At 56.5% G+C, this 22863-nt stretch overlaps 1 long non-coding RNA gene across 1 annotated transcript; it reads right to left on the reverse strand.

Annotated features, from left to right (window-relative positions):
• Positions 1–5233: 5233 nt before the first annotated feature.
• On the reverse strand, positions 5234–12008 carry LOC106988490 (uncharacterized). Its single transcript, XR_003423388.2, has 3 exons — positions 10546–12008; positions 6012–7237; positions 5234–5898 (listed from the first exon to the last, which is right to left on the reverse strand). It is a non-coding gene; the product is annotated as an uncharacterized LOC106988490 (long non-coding RNA).
• Positions 12009–22863: the final 10855 nt, after the last annotated feature.

Raw genomic sequence — 22863 nt, forward strand, 5'->3', positions numbered from 1 at the left:
AGAAAAGGTTAAGTTTAGCGAGGAAGGGCCTTTCGTGCCAGTGAACCACGTCGTGACAGCAAAGGCAAAGTTCTCGACGGAAATGAAAGGGCTCCACCGGTGGCTATGGATGATAAGAAGGGGAAACAGCCTTATTGCCGATGCAGAGAGAGTTCGAGTGGTCTGGACAGAAGGTCCAGCCGGCCACGACGTTCCCTTCAGCTGAAGCCTCATCCGGAGCAAGGCCTGAGGCTCTTCGACTCTGCGACGGCCGAGAGAGGGCGGGAGCTACAGGAGGACCAGTCTGAAGCTGGCAGAGGCTGGTCCCTGAGGTGCAAGGACAGACACCGTCCCCACGACAGGTGAAGCAGTGATCCGGGGGATCCAGCCAAGATCGTGACTGAAGGTGGCTCCTCTGTCACATTTCCAGCGTAGATGAAACAGCCTTCTGTCAGAAGAAGATGCCGTCTAGCTGTCGTAGCTGGAGACGAGAAGCCAGTGCCGGGCTCCAGAGCCTCAAAGGACAGGCTGGCTCTCTTGTTAGGGGCTAACGCAGCTGGTGGCTTGAAATGGAGGCCAGCGCCCACTGGCTCCCCTGGGGCCCGGGAGACGATGCTTCGCCCGCCCGGCCTGAGCTCTGTAACGGAACAACGAAAGCTGGGGGACCGCACGTCCGTTTCCAACATGGTCTACTGAATGTCTTAATCCCACCGCTGAGACCTCAGCCTTCTGAGGCTCAGAAGAAAAGGAGCCCTTTCCGAATGTGGTGCTCACTGCTGACGTGGGGTGCCCAGGGGCTCTGCCGGAGGCGAGCGATGAGACCGATGGGGTTGTCGTGCTGCTAACATGACATCCACCCCGCAGCCCGTGGCTGAAGCAGTCGCTTCGACTTTCCAGTCCTGTTACTCAAGAAAGGCACTTCGCAAGGCTGTAGCCGCCCGGGACAGTGATTCTTCTGAGGATGTGGGCACACCAAGTGGAAAACTTCTGGAAAGGGTTCACCTCCTAGATGCCGTTGCTGGTGCACGGGAAGAAGACAAAATAACACAAACAGGAGTTTGGCAGAAGCTGATCGCAGCCCTCACGGAGGGCTCTGAGGGGTTCAGCACTTTGGGGAGGAAGTCAGTGCGGATGTGCTGGAAGCAGCCAGGGAACCAGGGGCAGAAGTGGGGCCCGAGGACGCGCCTGACTTGCTGCACCTCAGGATGAAACTCGGACGGGCACGTAGCTGCTTTTTATTTTTTTTATTTAAAAAAACTTTTTTTAGCATTTATTTATTATTGAGAGACAGAGAGAGAGAGCATGAGCAGGGGAGGGGCAGAGAGAGAGGGAGACACAGAGTCTGAAGCAGGTTCCAGGCTCCGAGCTGCCAGCACAGAGCCCAACATGGGGCTTGAACCCACCAACCGCGAGATCGTGACCTGAGTGGAAGTCGGATGCTTAACCGACTGAGCCACTCAGGCACCCCGAGGCACGTAGCTTCTTACGGATGAGCATGGAACGTGGTTTCTTGAGCTGGAATCCAGTCCCAGTGAGGTTGCCTTGAGGACCGTTGTTGAAATGACAGTGAAGAAAGGAGAATATCCCAGGAACAGAGTTGAGAAAGTGGCCTCAGAGGACTAACTCATTTCCAAAGAAGTTTGGGGGGTAAAATTCTGTCAGCATCTCCTGCTACAGAGAAACGGTTCACGCAGCAAACCTCAGTGGTGGTACTTTAAGCCAACAGGCTCCAGGCTCCGAGCTGTCAGCACAGAGCCCGACGCGGGGCTCGAACTCATGGACCATGAGATCATGACCTGAGCCGAAGTCGGACGCTCAACTGACTGAGCCACCTGGGCGCCCCTGACTAGCATTTCTCTTAGCAACAAAGCATTTTTAGATGAAGGTATGTACATTCTGGGTTTTTTTTTAACGTTTATTTTGAGAGAGAGAGAGAACGATCTGGGGAGGGGCAGAGAGAGAGAGAGAGGGAGAGAGGGAGAATCCCAGGCAGGCTCCTTGCTGTCAGCGCAGAGCCTGAAGCGGGGCTCGAACTCACAAACCGTGAGATCATGACCTGAGCCGAAATCGAGAGTCAGAGATGCTCAACCGACCGAGCCACCAGGCGCCCCAAGGGGTGTACGTTGCTCTTTATACGCAATGCCCTCGCACACTTCATAGGCTATAGTGTAGTGCAAACCAAACACTCTGACGCGCATCATTGCGAAACCCGCGTCGCTGCGGTGGCGTGGAACTAGACCCAAGCCGTCTCCCGGGCTTGCCTGCGTCCTGTTGAGCTCTGGGTGGGCGGGCAGGCCAAACAGGCTCTACGCAGTGCGCTTTACAAAAAATTGGCACACGTTTACATAGACGTTTATTTTCTGCTTTATTTCAGAAGAACCACTATCTTGTTATAAATAGCGCTTTTGCATACTTTTCTATTTTCAGGAATGCCAGATTATAAAATGTGTCTTGAGCCACTGCAGCTCTTAGCTTTAATCTGGAGGCACTCTGCTCTTGTGAGGCAACAGCCAAGTTCTCGAAGCAGTGCTAAGACTCAGAAATGAATCATGAATTTTATGCAGCATGCTCAAACATTGTAATGGGGTCACATAAGGTGAATACGAGTTACTGTAGAGATATTACAAAGATTTAAATCTCTTGTAAGTACTATCAGTTTTTTTAAACAGCTTTATTGATATATCATTGACATACGGCACAGTGCCCATGTTTAAAGCGTGTCTTTTGGGGGCACCAGGGGGGCTCAGTAGGTGAAGCGTCTGACTTCAGCTCAGGTCATAATCTCGCAGTCCATGAGTTCGAGCCCCACGCCAGGCTCCGTGCTGACAGCTCAGAGCCTGGAGCCTACTTCGGATTCTGTGTCTCCCTGTCTCTCTCTCTCAAAAACAAATAAACATTAAAAATTCAAAATAAATAAATAGACATTAAAAAAATGAAAGTGTGCCATTTGGTAAGACTTGACCCACGTACAAACATGGGAAACCATCACCTCGAGCAAGGTGGTGCGCAAACCCATGGCTCCCCAGAGTGTCCCATGAGGGGTGTGCATTTAAAAGATGACCTCGACAAGCTCGTCAGGGTCAGCAGTGGGGCTGGGGCCAGAGGGCTATCCCACTGTGTCCTCGTTTCGTTCTTTCCGGGAAGTAGACCCCTCAGTCCCACCGGGTATGCTGCTGGTTCTGCCCCTTCCCAGCTGTGCGACCTTGGGCGAGCTACTTTGCTTCTCTGCCTCAGTCTCTCTGTAAAAGTACCCACCTCACGGGGCTGTGGGGAGTACATAAGAGCATATGTGTGATCACACACACACACGTGCACGTACATGAATATGTAAGTTATACGATAGAAAATCCTCAGGACTGGACTTCCCACAACATGCAGTAAATGCTGACCGTCGTCACTCGATGCAAAAAACCCCACGAATGTGTTTGCTGCGAGTACCACGTCCGGAAATACAAAAAGCCCATGCCCCTCCCTTCTCCAGTGGTCCTGAGCGAGACCCCGGCCCGGCTGGGAGCCCCGCTGGAGGGTAGCCTGTGTGTCTGCTTAATGCTATGCTGGTTTCAAGTTTCCTCGGACCTTCCCGTGGCCTTGGCCGGCCCCATCTCAGCAGTAATGGCCTGTGTCAAGTATGGTCCCAAGCAAATGACAGACTGTTCCGGACCAGGAGAGAGGAGTTGGCTTCCCCCTAGACAGCCGGGCTGTCATCCCCTCCTCTGTCAGTCCTCCCCATCACCGACGGCTGTCCCTCAGAAATGTCGCCCAGACCCTAGAGTCCCTCTCCTGCCAGCTGCCTGTGCAACAGCCAGACGACAAGATTTCCAGAAGATTCCTGGTTCTGTCCAAATCACAGCCCTGCTCTGAAAGCTTTGGGGGGCCCCGGAATAGAATAATCAAATCCATACCCTCCCTTGGCATTGAAGCTGCCCCACGGTCTGGACCCGGCTCACCCTGCTTGGCTCCGGGTCCAGCCAGGACCCTTGTGTGCTCTGTCCGAACAGCGTAGTGTGGCTGGCCAGCCCAGGAGGGCCAGGGAACGAGTCTGGAGTCGGTTCAGGAGCAGAGACACCGCACTTCGTTAGGGTGCTGGCGAAGGAGTGTCTAAAATGTGCGGTAGCTAGCTTTGAGTTGTTCTCACGGTCGGAAAAACACATCGATCAGCAGTTTAGAGAGGAGTTTGTGACTCTAAGGACACGGTTCTTTGCAGACGACACCTATGTGGCCTGGCACGCCCCAGAGGAGAAAGGAGAGAGGAGGCCAAGGGAAGGGGACAGCGGACACACGAGAGCCGGGTGAGGCGACTGGCAGCTGTCCGTCTCCTCACCTCCACCTGCCAGCCTGCGTCGGCTGAACACAGGGACACGGGTGTGGGTGAGTGTGTACAGGCACGGGTGTGTGCAGGGCAGGGTGGGGTGTGGGTGAGTGTGTACAGGCACGGGTGTGTGCAGGGCAGGGTGGGGTGTGGGTGAGTGTGTGCACTCGTGGGTGTGTGCAGGGCAGGGACACGGGTGTGAGTGAGTGTGTGCACTCGCGGGTGTGTGCAGGGCAGGGTGGGTCCGGAAGGGGACCCTGAGAACACTCAGAGGAAGCCACGGGATGCCCCGCCTCTGGAAAGGCGTAGAAGCCGTGGGGGAGCTTGGATTTGAGGCTGTCGGATTTGAGGGATTTGACCCGATTTTACCTACTCTGACGATCCTCTGATTCCGTTGTCACCGTCGTTACAAAAGAAACACCCGCAGAAGGGACCCCTCCCAGGAGAAGCACAGAAAAGAGGAGCACAGTCTCGCAGGGAAAAGTAAAAATCCCTTCGGAAACCCTTGCTTGGCAGACGTTTGTCTTTCCTTTCTGGGTAGCGGACAAGTGGTTTGCGGACCGGGCCCTAGAAGACATCAGGCCCTGAACAGAGAAATGAAAATGGTCAGCGATCACGCTTTAGAAGTTCCCTGTCACTACGGACCAGAGCAATGCAGGTTAAAACAGCAGCGCCCTGTTACTCTTTGCCAGTGAGGACGGGGGTGGGGGGGTGGGCGTGGCGAAGCCACCAGGGAGGCCACAGGTCACCGTGCAGCAGAGACCGCCCCGTGCTCACCTGCCGAGGGCTCGCGGAGGAGGCAGGACCAGTGAGACCGGGTGACCCGCATCCTGAGCTTGGGTCCGAGGTCCCCCTCCACCCGCCTCCGGGCCCGTGGGTCCCCGACCCGCCCAGCAGCCGAGGTGGGACCACAGTCAGAAAGGCCCAGCATTCACCAGAAAGGGATCACAGATTTTCACGGTACTTTATTAGAATATAAATCACATGAGGTCAAAGGCACAGCACAAGCGGACGGCTCGATGACCCCTGGCACATGTACCCAGGTGACCACCACCCACGTCAAGACGGAGAGCATTTCCATCGCCCACGAGTTTGCTCCTCCTGAGCTCCGACCCCATGGGGAGGGTCTGCCTGCCTTGAACCCACATCTGGTGGACCCCCGCGAATGCGTCTCTTCGGCCCGGCTGCTTTTGCTCACCGTGTTTCTGAGGTCTGTCCGTGGCTGTGTGGGGGGCAGTGGTTCCTTTGCGTTGACGAGAGGTGTTCTGTCGTGCGAGCAGACGGCAGTTTGTTCGTCCCTGATCCTGATGAGGGACCTGCCATCGTTCCCGGCTCCCCCCTGTCAGAACAAAGCCGCGTGCAATCTTCGTGTGAACACAGGGCTTCTCTGCTCATCAGCAAATGCCTGCAAGGGCGCCGCAGGGTCACAGAAGAGCTCACACCAGCCACTCACGGAATAATTGTTCAGCGGCCATCGCACAGCCCCGCCATGAGCGTGAGGGAGTTCCAGCGGCTCTGCGGCCTCCCCGACACCAGCTGTCACCGGTCTTGTCCACTGGAGTCACATCTCGTGAAGGGAGTCACGGCTCAAGGCTTCAGTCGGCATTTCCCTGAGGACCAACCGTGTCGAGCATCTCGTTATGTACTTATTTTTTCAAATGCCAACTGGGGTATGTCAGGGACCCAGGAACTCACAGAGGGAGGTCCCCCAAAGACAGCTCACCTCCAGACTGGGAATGAGAGGTGAATTCTACCTTTGTGGCCCTCCTTCCCTTCCCCTCCCGCTGCTTTCTGTGGGCTGGTCACCGTTGTGGCAACGGGAGGACTGGGGACGTCTTCTTGTTTACAGGGGGGCGTAACACGGAAACTTTGGTGACACATGGCCCAAGCTGAGCCACCTTGGACTCCATGTGGCTACTTTCCATGAGGCCTGTGGGCAGTTCCACTGACCGGATTGGCCTTGACGTCCCTCCATCCTGTAGAAACCCTGGGGCGGCTGTGGCCTCTGGGATGGTGGGGGGAGGCCCAGGGGGAGTGGGACCGGCCAAAGGACAGGGTCCGGGCCCAGCAACGCAGCGCAGGGAAGTGCACAATATGAAAGACGGTTATTTGAGTGTCCAGCACCGATCTCCTGTCCCAGTAGCCCTTCAGAGAGTGGTCTCTCCCTGGAGAGAGAGTGGGGCGACCCCGGCAGAGGGCAGAGCCTTCCCCCCTGCACCGGGGTTACTGGAAGGCCAGGGACATGGTAGGATTCGGGCTTGACCGCCAGCGCTCTCGTCTGCGACGCTGAACCCTGCGGGAGGGGCCCAGAGCCTGGGAAGGGTCCCTGGCAGCTGCAGTGGCCGGTCTCCCTGGCTACAGACGGCTGCCCTTTCACCGCCTCCCGCTCCGTGGCTCCCAGGGCACCTTGAGGGACGCTGGCCCTCAAAGCTGGAGCCTCAGCCTCCTGGCAGGTGGCCACGGGTCCGAATTTGGCTAACGGAGAGCAAAGGGATGGTCTGGACGCCACGCCCGGAGACCCCTCCTGCACCAGCTGTCTTCCTCTGCCCGTGGCCGCGTGAGGACGGGGGACCCGAGACCCAGAACCGCCTTCAGCCTGGGCGTCTGGGTGGCTGAGTGAGACCAGGCGGCCCCCACACCCTCCACCTGCTGGAGCAGCTGTGTGGGGCCTCTGAGCAGGAAATAAATGTGCACTGTGTGAAGCTGTGGCAGTCTGGGAGTTTTCCCGATGCAGCAAAGTGTGCTGTGATTAGTGCAGATAGCCGGAGTCAGCTTCTGCCACCGGCCACCAAAGAGTCTAACTAATAAAATATATCTGGTCACGAGGCACCTAAATCTGAAGGGCGAGCACAGCTCCTGTCTCCAGAGGATGAAATTATGGGTGATTTTTATTTTCTTACTTTGCTTTTCTACGTGTTTCTTTTCTTTTCCTTTTTCTTGCATGAGCATCTAGATAAAATATAATTAGGAAAACGTCATTAAAAATAAGCAGATTTGGATTCTCTGACACAGGCTGGGAGAAGCACCAGCCTCCACACAGAAGGCCAGAAGTTCAGAGCCCCCTGGCTTGCAGCACTGGGAACCCTAGGCCCGTAGAAAATTCTCTGTGCTGCAGCGCCCAGCCAGCAGTCTTCACGGCTGTCCCTCGTGTGTCAGGACCCCCGCCCCCCCCGCCGAGTCCTGTTTGCTCCACAGAGTGCGGCCCCCACCCGAGCAGAATTCAGGGAGGCGTCTCCAGCCCTGTGGTTACTGGCATGTCCACAAGGCCCTGGGAGCGTCCCACAGGGAGCGAAGGCAGGCCCCTAGGACACCAGCATCTACCTCTCCATCTCCTCTGCTCCTCCCAGGGCTCGTGGGCTGGCAAGGGGAGACCCTCGTGCCACGGCCTCTGCCCTACAAGGGGCCCCGGCCACTTTTACTCTCTTTGTCTAGTTTGGATCAACAAACTGTCAGACTGATCAGATGTCATCCTTAGGATCCTCCCCACCCCGCTGAGAGTCCTCCCCACACGGCTGAGGGTCCTCCCCAGCTGTAGGGAAAGCATGGCATCTACCTGAGCTTTGTACCTGCCCAGTGGAGTGGATGCCATCACACTCACCTCACCAGTGAGGAAACAAACAGAGGTTAAGTAGCTAACCCAAGGTCACACAAAACTCCAGCCCGTCTAAAGGATCCCAACGCCCACCACGTTCTCTCCAGACGCCCACACACCTGCCTCTGTGGCCAAGGTTAGCAGTGGAGCCAAATCTTCACATGACCACCAACAGGACACGGGAAAACACGTCCAGCCCCAACCAAGGCTGAGAGGATACGGATTAGCTGCAGTTCGAACATTTTGCTCAGTTTCTACAAAAATCATAGAACTCACATGCACACCCTTCCAATTTTTGGATGAAGTTGAGACCCAAAAATGGGCCACAGTTTGCCCAGGGTCACGTAGCATCTCAGTGCAGGTAGGTTCGTGTCAGAGCCGGTGCGTCCTCAGTTCCAGACAACGACCTTTGTTTCGCAGAGCCAGCAAAATACCCTAATCACTGGCATATGCTCAGTTATTTTTTATTTTATTTTACTTTGCTTCATTTTACTTTATTTTATTGTAAATTCTAGTGTGGTTAACATACAGCATTATATTAGTTTCATCCGGTGCTTATCACAAAGTGTATGGTCAGTGATTTTAAAAATAAACTTCCTGGGGTGCCTGGGTGTCTTAGTTAAGCGTTGGACCTTGGCTTAGGTCATGATCTTGGGGTTTGTGAGTTCGAGCCCGTGTCAGGCTCTGTGCTGACAGTACGAAACCTGCTGGGGATTCTCTCTCTCCCCCTCTCTCTGCCCCTCCCTGCCTTGGGCTTGCTCGCTCTCTCAAAAATAAATAAATCTTTAAATAAGAATAAAAATGAACTTAATAACACCAGCATTCTTCACAGAGCTAGAACAAATAATCCTAAAATTTGTATGGAAACAGAAAAGACCCCAAATAGCCAAAGCGATCTTGAAAAAGAAAACCAAAGCAGGAGGCATCACAATCCCAGACTTCAAGCTGTAGTACAAAGCTGTAATCATCAAGACAGTATGGTACTGGCACAAGAACAGACACTCAGATCAATGGAACAGAATAGAGAACCCAGAAATGGACCCACAGACGTATGGCCACCTAATCTTTGACAAAGCAGGAAAGAATATCCAATGGAATAAAGATAGTCTCCTCAGCAAATGGTGCTGGGAAAACTGGACAGTGACAGGCAGAAAAATGAACCTGGACCACTTTCTTACACCATACACAAAAATAAACTCAAAATGGATGAAAGACCTAAATGTAAGACTGGAAACCATCAAAATCCTCCAGGAGAAAACAGGCAAAAACCTCTTTGATCTTGCCCACAGCAACTTCTTACTCAACATGTCTCCAGAGGCAAGGGAAACAAAAGCAAAAAGGAGCTCCTGGGACCTCATCAAAATAAAAAGCTTCTGCACAGCGAAGGAAACAATCAGCAAAACTTAAAGGCAACCGACAGAATGGGAGAAGATATTTGCAAATGACATATCAGATAAAGGGTTAGTATCCAAAATCTATAAAGAACATATCAAAGTCAACACCGAAAAAACAAATAATCCAGTGAAGAAATGGGCAAAAGACATGAACAGACACTTCGCCAAGGAAGACATCCAGATGGCCAACTGACTCATGAAAAAATGCTCCACATCACTCATCGTCAGGGAAATACAAATCAAAACCACCCTGAGATACCACCTCACACCTGTCAGAATGGCTCACATGAACAACTCAGGCAACAACAGATGTTGGTGAGGATGCGGAGAAAGAGGATTCCTTTTGCATTGTTGGTGGGAATGCAAGTTGGTGCAGCCACTCTGGAAAACAGTATGGAGTATGGAGGTTCCTCCAAAAACTAAAAATAGAACTACCCTATGACACAGCAGTCGCACTACTAGGCATTTATCCACGGGATACAGGTGTGCTGTTTCGAAGGGACACATGCACCCCCATGTTTATAGCAGCTCTATCGACAATAGCCAAAGTATGGAAAGAGCCCAGATGTCCATCTAGGGATGAATGGATAAAGAAGATGTGGTATATATATACACCATGGAGTATTACTTGGCAACCAAAAAGAATGAAATCTTGCCATTTGCAACTACACGGATGGAACTGGAGGGTATTATGCTAAGTGAAATTAGTCAGAGAAAGACAAACATCATATGACTTCACTCATATGAGGACTTTATGAGACAAAACAGATGAACGTAAGGGAAGGGAAACAAAAATAATATAAAAACAGGGAAGGGGACAAAACATAAGAGACTCATTCAATATGGAGAACAAACTGAGGGTTCCTGGAGAGGCTGTGGGAGGGGGGATGGGCTAAATGGGGAAGGGGCGTTAAGGAATCTACTCCTGAAATCATTGTTGCACTATATGCTAATTTGGATGTAAATTTAAAAAAATAATAAAAAATAAAATTAAGATTCAAAAAATAAAAATAAAAATGAACTTCTGGGGCACCTGGGTGGCTCAGTCAGTTAAGCGGCCTGAGTTGACTTGATGTCAACTCAGGTCATGATCTCACAGGTTGTGAGTTCGAGCCCCACATCAGGCTCTGTGCTCACAGCACAGAGCCTGCTTCAGATCCTCCGTCTCCCTCTCTCTCTCTCTCAAAAATAAATAAATGCTTAAAAAAACAATGACCGTATTTAAAAAATAAGATTAAACAAAAAATAAAAAATAAAAATGAACTTCTTACCGCAATATACCGCGCACTCAGAAAAGACACTGTCCGTGAGTACACCGCTCAGCGGACTGTCACCAGTTCTCCCGAGACCCAGCGCCCCGAGTCACGCCCGGCCGGGCAGCCCCACCTGACGTCCAACACGCAGACTGGCGTTTCCTCCTTGTGAACACTGCATGAGCGGGGTCGTGCAAGAGGTGCTCTCTGGCTCGGTGTGAGCCTGATGAGAATTAGCAGATGTTTTCGGGGCCGTTCTGGTGCCCCACCGAGCGAGAAGGCGGCCCCCGAGCCGCCCTGCGGATGGCCTGCGGGTCATTTCCAGTTCGGGGCCAGTGTAGCCGCGGACGTGCCGGGCGGTGTTCGGGCACTTGTGTGTCGGCGCCGGTGCTGACCCCTCATGCCTCCCCGCAGGCCCGTGGAGACCCCCACTCGGCGCGGTGAGGACCCCCCGCGGGGCGTGTGGGCAGCAGTGGGCACCGCCTCGCCCCTGCCGAGCCCGGCCCCACCATCCAGATAAGCCCCTTTCCGATAAACAGAGGCCCTGCGTGCAGCCTGGGAACGGGCTCTGTCGGCTGCCACTTACTGATAACCTGCTCGGCTCGAGGGGCCCCTAGTTCAGCGGGCCCGGGGTGGTGTCCCCCTGGCCACTGTGTCCCCGAGACCCATCACAGGGCCCGGAAGACGGAAGGTAGGACTGAATCTGGCTTTCTGAAGGGCGGTGCTGTCCCGAGCCCCGTGTCTGCTCCGGCCGCTGCCGTTGGAACACACACGTGTTCTCTTCCAGCGCTGGAGGCCAGCAGTCCAGAGCGGGCCCACGGGGCGAAAGTCAAGGCGTTGGCCGAGCTGCATTCCGCCTGGAGGCTCCAGAGGGAACCCCTTTCCTTGCCTTTCCCAGCTTCCCCGGAAGCCACTCGGGTTCCTCGGCGCATGGCCTCTCCTCCATCGGTGGTGTGACGGCTTCCGCTCTCTCTCTGACTTTTGTCCCTTGTCACATCTCCCCTCACTCAGACCCTCCTGCCTCCCTCCTATAAGGACCCTTGGGACCACATGGGACCACCCGGATAATCCGGGATGATCTTGAGATCCTTAACTTGACCAAATTGGCCAAGTCCCTTTTGACGTGGGAGTTAACGTATTCACAGGTTGGGTCAGGACATGGACATTTGGGGGGCCATAATTCTGCCCCAAACCCTTAGCCTGCAATCACACCCTCAAACGCGGGAACTAGGGGTTAGTCCACACCCACCCTCCTGTCCCCGCCCGCATGCCCCCCCCCTTCTCCAGGAAGCCACCCCTCGCCTGCCTCCACCCCTGAGCCACACACGAGGATGATGGCTCTGACAGGTGGCCCTTTGGGGCTCAAAGTAGGGCTCTGGCATGTGCTGCCCATGTGACCTCAGCAGCTTAACGTCTGTGTGTCTTAGTGTCCTCATCTATAACATAATGATAATCATGGCAGTTTTAGAAGGTTACACGAGGGTTAACATGCTTTAGCATAGAGCCTGGAAAACAGCAGCTTGATTTACACACTGGTCCTTTCTCCGCTGTTCCTGACGTCCAAGGCTCCCTTCCCAGCGGGGCCGGAACCCCATAGAAGCAGACCAGTGTTCCTCATCCCTGCACTGCGTGTGGTCGGGCCCCAGACGAGCAGAGGCGGCAGGGAGGAAGTCTCCATGGAAGATGCCAGGAAAGTTCGGAGAATACAGGGGCATCCGGGAAGGCTTCCCAGAGGAGGTGAGTGTGGGAAGCCTGGGGTGAGGGAGACAGGCTCTCTACCTGGGCTCTCCCCACTTTCTGCAACTTTACCTCAACTCTTCAGGCCCCCACGGCCCTGTGGAGCGAATGCGCTTTCCAAACCGTGGCAAAACCCGAGAGGACTCAATTCCGAATGCTGAGACGGTCCCAGGGGTGATGCGGCTCCTCGGTAATGCAGGTCCTCAGAAAGGGCTGACTGGAGGTGGCTCCAGAGGCCCCAGTAGGCTAGGATGAGGGCTGTCTCCCCCTGGGGCTCCGCTCCGCCGTGTCGAGGGCTGGGGGTTCAAGGTCTGTCTCAGTCCCGCCCCAGGACAGCCTCCGTAAAGAGTGAAGTTCTTGAAGTCTGACCAGTCTATTGAGGCAATCAGATTCTCAGTTGGAAAAAGAAAAAAAAGGTTTTTAGACGCCTGGGCAGCATTCATTCCACGGTGACTGTGCCCTGTGCTGAGTTCCACAGGCGCCGGGAGCTCGAGAAGGGAAGACCCATCCCCTGGGTCCGTGGGCCTCCTCTGAGCCCCCACCCACCGTTCGCGGAGCCCTGGGTGCCAGCTAAGGTGCGTCTGGAAGTCACTGGAATCAGAGGGCTAAAAACCAGCAGGCGAAGCGGGGAAGGGAAGTGACAAAGGCAAGGGAGGAGTGGGTTTGGTTTTGCAGAACAACAGCTCCAGGCCAGGGCCAGGCCCCCAGTGTGAGCACGAGCTAAGGGCCGGCACAGCAGCCCCTCGGGGGGGACGTTACCTTTAGCTCATTACAACCCGGAGTGTCCCTGCTGTGGGTGGAGTTTTCTACCATTTTTTCGGACCTACAGGGTACACACCATGTGCATGCACACCGACGTGTGTCCACAGTCGACCTGCTTACTCAAGCTCCCTGCCCCTGCCCCCAGCCCCCCGGTGAGAGCTTCCTGCGCTGACCCCACGGGGAGCCGGTGCTTTGAGAGCCATCTCCCTGTCTCCTCACTTGGAACAAGTAATACAAAGTTCTTTGCTTGCAACACACCCTCGGGTTGTGTATCCCTGGGGGATAAAGCCCTTGAGTTCGGTCACATCCGCTCTGCACACCCCGGCCTGGGTTGGACACCTGGGTCTGTTCGGCCGGCTGTGACGCTGGCATGTCTCATCCTCCCAAAGTGTCCCCATCCGTACGATGATGGGGCCGTCCTGACACACACTAGCCTTGGATATGGATGCTCTGGGTACGAGGGGCCCCAGTGTAACCCTGCTCCCCTCTCCTGTTTTAGGAGGCCAGGCTGCTGGCACTCACATCTGAGTGTGAGCTTACCTGGGCGTGTCATTTGGTCCCAGCTAGTGCCACCCGGACATCAAGGAGCAGGCCTGGAATAGGAAAGGGTCAGCTAGAACCTGAGAGGACCCCAGCCTGACTCTGCTAAAGACACTCCTCTGTTTCACCCCACTGCCTGGTCTTAGAGGTTTGTCATTAAGTAGGACACAGGGTTTGGGCAGAGAGCAAACTCCACGCCTGGATGTTCAGCCCCCATGGTGACCGGTGCTGGCCTACCGCTGCCTCAGCCCTGGCTCCTGGCTGTCTGGGCCACTCACCAGGACTCTGAGGCCTCGGCGGGGGCGCCCATGCTCCCCGTTCCCGGCCATCCCCTGGAGAGGCCACAGACACAACCGACCCAGGCAGAAGCCACAGGGTCCCCAGGCCTGGCCCCCTGGCTCCCTGATGTTGGGGGGGGTCTGTTCCAGAGGGCTCTGTGCTAGGCGGGGGATGGGACCTGTGTGCCTCCTCCCCCAATATACTCCTTGTCTCTGCCCGTTCCCTCGAGTTGGCCAGGTTACTTCCTTTCTCTGGGCCTCAGTTTCCTCAATTGTAAAATTAGAGGCATGGGCACTTGGATGGCTCAGTCGGTTAAGCGTCAGACTCTTGACTTCCGCTCAGGTCATGATCTGAAGGATTGTGAGTTCAAGCCCCACGTTGGGCTCTGTGCTGTCAGTGTGGAGCCTACTTGGGATTCTCTCTCTCTCCTTCTCTCTCTCTCTCTCTCTCTCTCTGCCCCGCCCCTGCTCAGTCTTGTTCTCTCTCAAAATAAATAAAAACAAACTTAAAAAAATAAAAATAAAAAAAGAAAGCTTCCCCAGCTCCCGGTGCCTTCTGCATGTTTAACTCAGTGTAACCCATGAGATAGGAGTTCCTATGACTCCATAAGTCAGTGTAACCCATGACTCCATTTTTCAGATCAGAGAATTGAAGCACAGACAGATTAAGCAAGTATCCAAGGTCACACAGCTTATGAGCAGCTATCTCATCCCAGGTTCTCCAGGAAACAGACCCCAAGGCAAAGCTTCTGCTGTAAGACTTTGTTAGTTCTGTATTCCTAGGGCACAGCTGGGGGGTGGGGTGGGGAATGAGGCACGAAAGCGAATACAAGGCAGTGAGCCGCCCACCGTTGCACAAGAAAACAGCTCTTTGTCACATCCCGTGTGACATCCAGACAGGCCCTGTGCTCTGCACTTGGAACCTTTCTGCTGAGAGGCCCCGGGCGGGAACACACCGCCGGCTCCTTCCAGGGTCCTATGTGTCCACCCGAGGGAGGGAGCCGGTGCAGAGCCAGAGACGAGGCGTCAGGGACAGACAGAACCGGCTGGGGAGGCGTGAGGCCCAGGCTGCCCCCCTCAGCCTGCCTCATGCCCTGTCAGCCCTGCCCTGGAGTGCAACATTTTGTTGTCCTTTTATCGCCGGCTGGCTTCAGTTGGGGTTTCTGCCCCTTGCAACCAAGAGTCCCCCTTTTATAGATGAAGAAACAGACTCGGGTGGGGCTGGCTCGTCCCAGGTCGCGTAGCTAATCCCACACCGGTGTCCGGCCTCTGCCCTGGGCCGCCCGGCCCCGGAAGACACAGGCTGTGCGGCCCTCCGTCTGGGCCTTGCCGGTGAGGGAAGGAGGTGTCTCCTCCTGCACAGAGGCCATGCGGGCCTCTGGCTTCACCCACTTCCTTCCCATCCGTCCCAACTTCCTTCCTCAAAGGTCTTGCTCTTGGCAGCCCTGTGCCCCTGGTCGGAACCCCAACATGCCTCGCTCTTGCCTCCCTGCTTCAGGAAAGCTCTGCCCTGGGGGTGAGTCCTGAGAGCCTGAGGCCCTGGGAGAGGAGTCGGAACCTCGGGAGCCCTGGGTTCTGTCCAGAGCTGGAGGAAAGCCCGCTCTGAGCCCGGGACCCACCTGTCCAGTGCGGAGACGGACCCCTGGGACACTGACGCAGCCCTGGCCACAGAGCCCTCAGGTGCACAGGGCCCTGACGCTGGGCTTCGGGACGCTGGGCTGTCCAGGGCACAGCAGGGCGGCTGAAGGAACATCCTGCCGGGGTGGACGTGTTCTTGGAAAATGGGCGGTGGGAGCCGCTGGGCCCGGGGCTCTAGTTCTCCTGACTTGCTGAGGCTTTGCTTGGACTTGGGCCCAGAGCCTTCCACCCAGGGATCAGCATTTGGAAATTAAAAACAGAAAACAAAAACCATGCCCTAGTAATACACATGCCTGGTAACAGAAAAGTAGCCCAGGGGAGCGGGGAGCGGATGCTGACCGAGCCCTGGAGGCCTGCGTGGGTTTCATTTATCTATTTTTAACCATTTCTGTTCGCAACACCTCTTTCTTGATAAAGTTCCACAGGTTTATCTCTCGAGGTCTTGGTTTTTCAGCAGTAAACTACACACGGTGACTTAGCTCATAACACTAGGCTCCCTCCAGCCTCCTGGCAATGCTCGGTCACTGTGTTCTGAGTTTTGGCTCGATCATCTGCTTCCGCACCTTTAAAAACGCGCTTATTATGCCTCCACCTTGCAGTCCAGCCACATGCACGGAACCCGAAAGTCCCCAGTGTAACATGGGGGTCCCAAGCACCCCACTCCCACTTACCCACTGGAATCTCCCGGCAGGCATTCCTTGATGTTGGCGTTGTTAACATGAAAAACAATTACAATCCTCATTGAAAATGGAACCAATTTCCCCAGCCTTTTCCGTAGCAGATCCCAAAAGTGTCCCATGATCAGATATTACAGGTGGATACAAACATGTTTTGCAAGTCTTATATTAATTTTAACATGCACTGGGAAACGTGTGTGTCAAGGTGAGTCCTTGGCTTTCTGACTTCACGGATCTTCACTGGCTTACGATGAAACCAGAGGCAATTTCTAAATTTTGAAAGTGGGTCGGGGAAAGCGAGAGTATTTAAGGCGGCCAGATGCCAGAGGTGTGCACGCTGTGACAGTGCTCTGGGATGGCCTGGGAAACTGGCCTTCATGGTCCAGACAGCTTACCCCAGAGACGGGCTACACCCCTGGAGCCCCCGCGGAGGCTCAGGGACTAGCTGTTCTCTACAATGTTGCCAATTCATACTTGCCCCAGGTTTACCTCTGCAAGTTGTTTCTTGGTGTTCCAAATCACCTTTTGTTTTGTTTCCTGTAATCATCCAACAGCACGCCTTCAGGCTGAGTCATTGCGTCTGCCCCTTTCTGGGGGGAGACACCCAGGAGCTATCTCCAAAAGGAGCTCTTTATTATGCCCCATGGCCAGAGGCCACAGCTATCCACATTTACACTCATGGGACACAGGTCACTCGTTTGCCAAATATTTACTGAGCACCTGTTGTCTGCCAGGCACCGTTTGTGAGTACCGAGGTAGAGAGGGGAAAAAGAAATCTCTGCCTTCTGGGAATGTGCATCCTAGTGGACAGGTAAATGATAAAAACCACAGTATCCCAGAATTAGGTGATGGTAGGAGCACAGAAAGGGGGTGGGGAGCGCTGGGTGGGCCTGCCTTTGCAGCTGGAGTGGTTGGGGAAGGCCTCCTGGGAAGGTGACACCAGAGCAAGGCTGAGGGAGGTGAAACAGCCCGCCGGTGTATGGGACGGTGTGTTCCCGGCCAAGGGAACGCCGTGCACAGGCCCTAGGGCAGCGGGAACAGCCAGGAGGCCCGTGTGGCTGGTGGGGCAAAGCGCTTGTAGGAGGTGATGGCAGATGGTGGGGGCAGATCACAGCGGGCCTGCTGGCCCAGGGTAAAGACCGTGATTTTACTCTGACAAGGGAGGTGTTGCGGTGGGTCTGGCAGAGGAGCACCGCGCCCTCAGACTTCAGCCATAACGGGGCCTGCGCGGGGCGGAGATCCCTCTGTGCGCAGGAAGGCTCACTCAGGTGCGCTCGTCCACCTCTGCTGAGGGAGGGTCTCCACCCCCCCCCCCCCCAGTGCGTGCCCCAGGGTCCCTTCCAGGACTCCTCCCTCTCGCAACCCTGACCCACCCCAACCCTGCCCCTTCCTCCCCTCCCTCACCCGTGCAACCCTGCCCCCTCCCCACATTCCCGAAGCCCCACTTCCTTTCCCGAAACCCCCACCCCAGCAGCACTGACACCCCCATCCCCTTGGCCCCGCCCCCTCCCCTCCCCTCCCCTCCCCTTCCCCAAGCCCCGCAGCCTCTAATCTCTGGGGAGGAGGAGGGGCTCTGTGTGCCCCTTCTCACCTCCTGTTCCAGGTCAGCAGCATCTGGGAACCTTTGCCACTGGGGCGGGGGCGGGGCGGGGACATCATCCTCCTCGGGGAACTAAGGACGCAGAGACCAGGCTATTGGCACAACGGGCTCCGTGCTGGGCCCCTTCCCAAACTTGTGGTTCTCTCCTCACCCACGACTCTCACAGAGTGGAGTCGCGATTACGAGCCCACCCACCGCGGCAGGGCTGGGGGGTGCGGTCCCTTCCCAAGGTTGCCCAGCCCCTGAACCGAAGATCACAAGCTGAAGCCGGATCTGTGTAAAGCTTGGGGCTCACTGTCCGGTAGTCTCGGGGTCTACTAAGGGCTGGGAGTCCTCTCCCTAGAAAGCTGCAGACAAATGCGGACACACACACGTGGCCCGTGACCTCAGGGACTTCCCTCCCACACTCCAACAGAGAATACCCACCCCATCCGCAGCCCCGTCTTCCCGCACTGGGCCCGCAGCATCCTGGAGACCCCGTCCTGCAGACACCTGTTGGCGGGCGGCAAGCCCTCCCCACCCCACCCTGCGCCCCAGGTGCCCGTTGGCGAGGCGGGCCCTCCAGCTGGTGCCGAATGCACAGCTTCCCTGGCCACAAACTCACATTTCTCTCTCTGTAACTTGGTGAAAATGTTTTAAAACCTTTGCCCCAGTTCCTCCTAGTGGCGGAATGTCCAATGTGTCCGCGTCACGAAAACTGTTGTTTTTAACTGCAAGTCAAACCCCAGCAGCTCTGCTTGCGGGAACTTGTCCTGGGGCTCAGTGCAGACGCCATTCGTCCGAAAAGAGCCCTCCAGAAAGTATTGTCAAGTGCAGGAAGCAAGGTGCCGGTGTGCACGCTGTGTGCTCCACCTTGTCCGCGTCCAGAACACCTGCACCCTGATGCAAGAGACAGAGGGGAAGGGGGGAGGGGCGGGGAAGGGGGGTACTGTTCACCGCGAGCCCTCTGCACCTTTCATTGAGGTGAGGGTCCCATAAAGTGAACCATTTTGAACTGCACAATCCAGCGGTGTTTAGTGCATTCACAATGTTGTGCAACCACTGCCTCTATCTACCTCCAGAACATTCCACCACCCCTAAAGGAAACCCTGTCCCCACTCGACAATCTGCCCCCTTCGTGTGTTTTACGTGTCCCACTACATCAGGCAAGTAAGATACAGCCGCTCAAAGGGCACTTGGAGACTTTCGTGAGGGGTGGGTCAGAGAGGTGAGGGCAGGTGATGGGACCCCAGGGGACAGGGGGCAGCGGAGAGCCAGACTTGGCCTGTGGCCACGGATCAGGGCAGGGCAGCCCTACCCTGGGCTGCTGGGGGCCACGTACAGGAGCCAGCCCCCAGCCACTCCCTCCACCCTGTGTCCCCCGGTGTCGGCCTAACTCAACCCCAGTGACACGCACAGAGCTCAGGGACTCTGAGGGGCAGAGCAGAATAACCAGCATACCATCACCGCTGCCCTTCCCAGTGGGACAGGCTGACTGTCCATTCAGCTAAACCAGCCTGGGCTGCTCCCCACCCCTCCCTTCAGCGCCCAGCCCGGCACCGATCCCCTGCATAGAATGTGCCTGTGGTCCTGATACCCCGTGGGGCACCAGCAGCGTCACTTGCCAGCCCCCAACTCTGCCCCCTCCCCAGTCGGGCCCCTGGTCCACTGCCTGCTCTGAGGAGAGGGCTGCCCAGGCCCCTCCCCGCACCCCTTCCTAGGACCCCTAAGGACCTGAGGGAGGAGGAGGGGGACGCACCTGCCAGGCCTGCTCACACGGCCTCCCAAACCCTTCCAGGCCTTCGTCTTAGCCAAGGATTTGACAGCTTTCTTCTCTGACCCCGTTGCCCCTTGGCTGGGGGCTCCCAGGTCACGCCAGGCACAGTCTTGCTGGCACACCCACCCAGGAACGCAGGCCCCCGTCACCTTCCGTGTCCAGGCGGCCGGTCTCAGGCCTTCACCCAAGGTCACAGGGGAGGGGGCGTGGAGGAAGATTCAGGCCTCCTGTCCTGCATACCTTCAGCAGCACTGGAGGCAGCCCCCCAAGGCCTCAGGCTGAGGCCCGAATGTCCCTGGAGACAGCCAGACTCCTTCTCAGCTGCACTCAGCCACCTGCCACCACCAGTGCAGACAGCATTCCCGGGGACCCAGCTGAACCCTCTGACCCCTCTGGGGACACCTCACAGGAACCTCCACCAACACCTCCTGTATATAGTTACCGCTGGGTTGAATCAGTTCCCAGAACTCACGCCCACCGGAGCCTCGGAATGTGACCTTACTTGGAGGTAGGGTCTCTGCCGATGTGGTTAATTAAGATGACACCATCTGGGATTAGGTGGCCCCTGGCCTAATGACTTCTGTCCTTGTAAAAGGAGACAAGGAGGGACATGGGCACAGCAGAGATGGGGGTGGGACACGCACGAGCCAGGCCATCAAGGGCAGCTAGCCACCTGTTCCGTGTAAAATCTCGGTGTGGCTTGTGCATTCCTGCCCAGAACTGCGCGTGCACACTCACGGGGGGCTTAGTTGGCTTGTGCTCTGTATGTGACCTCAGGGTCAGAATGGGCCCTTCTGTTCCTGACATCAAGAGGGATTAATGTGCCTGAGTTCCTCCTTGAGCTGGACGGGGATGCGCCCCTGGGATGGTCGGAGTACACAGATTCCAGGAGGAGTACACAGATTCCAGGGGGAGTACACAGATTCCAGGCTGCTAAGATTGCGATGCGATATGAGAGACAAAGAAACAGAAAACCAGCTGGCTGGGGTCTGCACTTAGACAAACTCCGTGACTAACCACAGATCGCACACAGGCGGTGCATATGTTGACCTAGCAGGAATAGTCAGAAGCCTCACCTGAGGGGAGGACGCTTTGCCCAGGACCCTCAGTCAGGACCCCAACAGGACCGGTCACCGCAGGCCTCCCCCAGCCGGGAGGTTGAATGTTCTGAGTACCTGACCTGACGTACGAACCCTTCTCTGTTCTCTGAACTCTCTCCCTCTTTACGTTTATTCTAATTCTTTACTTCCTTATATTCCCTTCCCCGATAACTAATAAAGTCTTCCTCCCCGAAACCCAAAGCGTGGCTATCTTGAATTCCTGTCATTCAGAACAGCCCCCCCAGCAGCTGGAAGAGGAGAAAGAGGCTCGCCTAGAGCCCGGGAGGGAGCACGGGGTGCTCGTGCCCAGACCGCACACTTCTGGTTTCCAGACTGTGAGGCAGTAAACCTCTGTGTGTTGAGCCCCTCATTCTGTGGTGCTCTGTCCCGGCCGCCTTCAGAGAGCAATACACAGTCAAAGTGCGGAGGGGTGGGGGTGGGGGGGTCTGGTATTCGGACAAAGCCCTCTATCCTCGCTGACCCACGGGCATCTATTCATGGCTGCCTGCACACCCCCGTTGACACCCTTCTATGCTTTAGCTGAGGGGGCAGCGTTCCTGCACGGTCACGGTCGTGTCTGCTTCGGTGCAGATGCTTGTAGGACAGGACAGTTGTCAGGGCTGGGAATGTCTCTCTTTCCCCCAGATGGGGCTCCTTGCGGGCAGGAGCTGCCCCTCCCAGGGCTGGACAGGTGGCCGGAGGTGAGAGCCCCTCCCGGGGCTGTGTCTGCAGGCAGAGGGTGAGGTCGCAGGGCGTGGGTGCTTGGGATGGCCTCGCGGGTGGGCCCGGTGCACTCAGGTGCTGAGCTCTTGTGCTCTGGTGTGGCCCATACGGCCAGGCCAGGGAGGATGTTCTCTCCCCTGATCTCCAGTGAAACAAAACCTCCAAGAAAAGGAAAGTTTTCTCCTGAGCAACGTCACCACTGAGGAGCAGTTTGAGCTTCTAAAAAGAGAGAGGAAAGGGCCTGGTTGGGCCACTGCACGCGCCTCCCGCCCGGCCCCGCCCCCACTGCCCACTCAAGGCCAGCCCTCGCCCAGGGGGACACTGGGCTCCCACGCAGGTGCCCGCAGCCGATGCCACGCAGCTCTGAAGCCGTTCGCGGCTGCCCCCGAGGACCCCAGCATGCCGGACAGTGGAGATGCCCCACAGGCGGGCCGGGCCCCCCGGGAAAGCTCAGCAGCCAGGTGAGCCGGCGGTCAGACCTGTGTCTGGGGTCGGGGCTCTGCCTCATGGACCTGGGCAAGCGGCTCTGCTCTCCGAGCCTCAGTTTCCTCATCTGGGAAATGGAGGGAAGGGTCTGGTTGACGTCTGGAAGGAGCACTGGGCTGGGACGTGAGTCGTTGGAGCTGCTATTGTGTCCGCTCCCCTGTGTGGCCAACAGGGGCTCAACCGAAAAGTGAGTTGCCCCCCAGGGGCTTGGGCGAGAGGCTGCTGTTGGATGGGGGGAGGGTCACTCGGTCCACAAGAACACAGGGGCCCTCTGGCCCGTGGCGTTGATAATGGACAAGGAAGGGAGAGCCAGAGGGCTCAGCAGTCGCTGGCTGTGTGGCCTTGGCAGGGCCCTGCCCCTCTCTGGGCCGCAGCTTCCCCAAAGTCCTTCCACTGTGCGTGAGTCAGAGGAAGCAGGTTCAATCAGTCAGACACGGTGTCTGCTCTGGCCCAGGCTCTGACCATCCACGGAGCAGGGGCTCCTGTGAAGAGGGGACCCGGCCCGGGGGCAGGGGAACGGCAGACACCCCCCAGAGTCCAGACATCCGTGCTCTGTGCCCAGAAGGGGTGCTGGCCAAGGGGTAGGGAGAGATGCTTCTAACCGGGGGCACTGGCTCCGGGTCACGTGTGACCAAGAGGGCAGGACACTGGGAAAGGAGAGGACAGACCTGCAGGCAGAGGGACGACATGGCACTGGGCAGCCTGTGACAGGAGTCTGGGGATTCCGGGATGGGGGAGGTCCAGGGCCTGGAGGGCGAACCGGAAGAAGGCCAGGGTAATCGCCAGCTCTGAGGCCACGGAGGACACTGTTCCGATGCGGAGGCGGTGTGAGGCGGGGAGGAATGAACGCCAACAGGCCTCAGGCACAGAGGCCCCTCCAAGGGCCGGGAGCTGGGTCTCCAGAAGCAGGGGCTCCTTGCCTGCAGGGCCTCGAGGGCATGGGGTCCAGCCCCTCCCTGGACATGGGCCACACAGGGAGGGTCACTAGACCCCTTGAGGAAAGCCGGCCAGGACTCCCTCACCCAGGGGCAGTTTCTGG

The sequence above is a fragment of the Acinonyx jubatus genome, chromosome B3 (genome assembly GCF_027475565.1).
Source record: "Acinonyx jubatus isolate Ajub_Pintada_27869175 chromosome B3, VMU_Ajub_asm_v1.0, whole genome shotgun sequence".
Lineage (NCBI taxonomy): Eukaryota > Metazoa > Chordata > Mammalia > Carnivora > Felidae > Acinonyx > Acinonyx jubatus.